Source organism: Carassius gibelio, chromosome B6, assembly GCF_023724105.1.
Source record: "Carassius gibelio isolate Cgi1373 ecotype wild population from Czech Republic chromosome B6, carGib1.2-hapl.c, whole genome shotgun sequence".
NCBI lineage: Eukaryota > Metazoa > Chordata > Actinopteri > Cypriniformes > Cyprinidae > Carassius > Carassius gibelio.
In genome coordinates, this window is record NC_068401.1 from 9,788,032 (window position 1) to 9,791,548 (window position 3,517).

Genomic DNA, 3,517 nt, shown 5'->3' on the forward strand with positions numbered 1-3,517 from the left:
GTCAGAGCGGCTGTCCGCCAATGGGTTATTTATTTATTTAATTAGTTAAAAGTAAAGTGTAAATGACTGTAAAGGAGAATACGAAATAGCATACTACTATTACTTTTTCTACCATATAAATTTGTAGCAGTTATGTAAGTAAAATTTATCTAGCACCTTTCACAGACAAGGAGTCAGAAAGTGCTTTAGGCCTAAAGTAAAAAAAATTATATAAAAACAAATTAAATACCAGCAGTTCAAATAACACAAAATTCAAACCATGTTGTTAAAAGATTGTCCAAAAGATCTGTACGTTTTTTTTTTTTTTTAGATTCCACAAAACCCATAGCCTTGTTCTCAGTGTTAAAGGAAGCGTGTACCAGAGCCTTAGAGCCACAACACAGAGCATGGTCCACTTTTGTCTTAAGACGTGTATGTTCTAGGAATAATGAAATGGTCTAGGCTGGAAGATCTCAAAGACTGGCTAGGAGAGTGTGCATGTAATAGATCCTGGTCTGGATATAAACGGGTGGCTGACCATGCAGAGGTCTATAACCAATAACCAAAATATTAAAATGAACTCTAAATCAATAGGAAGCCAATGAAGGGCCTTAAGCATGAGAGTAATGTGGGACCATCTGCTGGTCCTAGTCAAAAGCCTTGCACCCATATTCTGTACAGCATGTAACTGATCATAATAGATTTGTTCAAACAGAGTACAGAACATTGAGAAGAGAAGAGATAAAGGCATGAACGAGCATCTCCATCAAACAATAGACAAGCATCTCCATCAAACAATAGACAACAAACAATAGAGCTAATCTTAGCAATGTTCCTGAGATGGAAAAAACATAAGCAAACTACAGACTTATTTAAAATGTAAAGATCTATCAAAAATGACACCCAAATTTCTTATGTCACTGCAGTCAGAGGATGATAGACCCCCAGTAACCTGCCTAATCTTAGGGTGCTGTCAGGGGCAGTAATCATCCGCTCTGTTTTATCAGTATTGTCTGCCATCCATTTGTTTATGGAGACTAAACAATAGCAAAAGGGACAGTTTGTCTAGTCTATCAGTACTAAAGAAAATACAGTTGCATGTCATCAGCATAACAATGATAAGCTTTCATTTTAAAAATTTTAACTAGTGTAATATGGTAGTAAAATTTGATCTATATTAATTAGTTTTGGATTAAAATCATTAATATAAATCATTCAATATATTTTTTATTAATATTTTTTCTTTCAAGTTCTCCTGTTTTGTTGTACAAGACATGAAAACCACACTCTTGTATTAAATCATTACAAATCCCATATGCTAAATCCCATGCTACCACTCATACTTACATATGCAAATAGCATGCCAAAACTGAGATGAGATCCACTTTACACTATCTGTTGTAATTTTCAAGAAGCAGATAGAATTTGGGCTGTCATTTGCAGGCTGTCTTGTTCTCAGTTTCTGTTTTACTGTTTACACTATATCCCCATACAACAGTATTTTTACTGTTCTGCCAAAGGTATGGGAACAAAGAATGTATTTGCATTGTAAATCACTTGGTGTCACAATGAATTAGATTCCATTTCACTGCATAACAAATTTAATTATTAATACTACATCAGTCATTGTGTTAAAGTATAACAGACAGATAAAAACAAACTCAATGTTAACATAGAGTCCTATTGTACAATATCATTAAAAATTAAATACTTATATGTTTGAGCGTGGCTATTATAGTGGCATGCCAGTTCTGCTTGTGTCTCACAATTACATAAGCAGAGTTATATAAGCTTTAAGCATAGTCAGCTTCCCACCCATAAACTCCTCAGGGCTTATATCTTAAATTCAATATGATACAGCACAGCAGTAATCCTACATTTACTATACAATTTCTGAAGTGACCACAAGGTGGCGGTGATGGCCATCTTTAACTAAATTAAATTTTTATATACTGTAACATCAATGTGAATTTTTTAATTTACATAATACTAGAAATCAGTTAATTGACAAATCACACATTTTTTTACTCTTTTATGTGCTCTATTTAATTATTCAATGGCTGCATGTTTGGTTGTATTTAAGATTTGCTTTAACAGTACATTACAGTGTACAGTTTCCATTTGCAAATTATATGATCTGCTCCCTTTACCTAGAAGCTTTCAAGATCTGAGACAGAGAGGTGATGAGTCAGGGCGGTGTTTCAGATATTTCACCAGGCACAGAATGGTTTCACCACTCCTTTATGTTTCCATGAGGCTTAAAGCTATTAGCACACATAAACCATTCCCTGCCTGAAGCCTATATCAAAGTTTGTGTTCATTCATATCCCAGAAAATATTTAATGTTGCTATTTAGAAATCTTAAGTTAGTAAGTAGGCCTGCCTTTAGTCAGTTCTTTTACTGAAATGTGTTTCATCATAGACTTTCAAGAGTTGAAACCAAAAATGTAGGTGCAGAGTCTACTTCAACTAAAAACAACAAACTAGAATCTTGTTCTGTGTTTGCATATGGACAGTCAAAACTCACAAGCATATAATAAATCAGACTATTGTATATCTCTGAAACAGTATCTGTCCAGTTGTTACTGACCTAGCCTTTATGATTGACTCTGACGCACTTATGCTCCATTTAGAGTGACCTAAATACAGTGACGCATCACTCATGATGCTGCATTCTACTGCAAGCTCTCAGAAAAGCTCATCTTTATGTGACCACTAAAATAATGCATTATGCAAAACTATCTAAGAAAATGCTATTCCACAGTTCCTGAAATGTTTGAATGATGCCTAAAAACCTGGAAAAATAGAACCCCACATTGTCATTCTAAGATGCACATATTGTGTTATGTAATGACCTGATTACAAAGCGGTTTCCCTCCATCCGCAGGGTCAGTGAGTACAAAGATTACTCCGTCATCCAATATGATCCTACAGAATGGGAAAGACCCTCCCCCAGTACACACCATCACCACAGACTGGCCATTCCCTTCCCCCATGTCTCCTCGCTCTTCAAGACTCTTTCTGTCTGTCACCTTATTCTTAGATTTAATATGTAGTAATTAGACATCATTTCCTTCTTTGGTGCAGCTGATATACTCCGCATTATTCATGACTATGGCAATGGCTTTAATTGTGAGATATGACACAAGGTTAGGCCCTAAATTGGCTGAACTGATAGTGTCAGGTTATAAATCCAGGCAGGTGTTTGGGTGCTGGTGTACGAGAACAATACCTCTCCCGCATGACTGCCTTATACACTGGATAACAGCAGTCTATGGAGGGTGATCACTTTGTTTTAGGAGGGGATTTGTCTTGTCTGAACTGATTAGTGTAGTGTGGCTGTTTGGGGTATCTGATAACAAAAACCAAAAAGAGTATTTAGTAGTCAGACTGTAGCAATTAAACTAATGTCTGGTCACAGTAATAACTTTTTACTTCAAAATGTCACATTTAATTTCATGTGGAACTTGCCATTTTTTGTAATTTTGAAAACGTTTTCTGGAACAATACTTTAACAAACATTGAAACCACACATAGG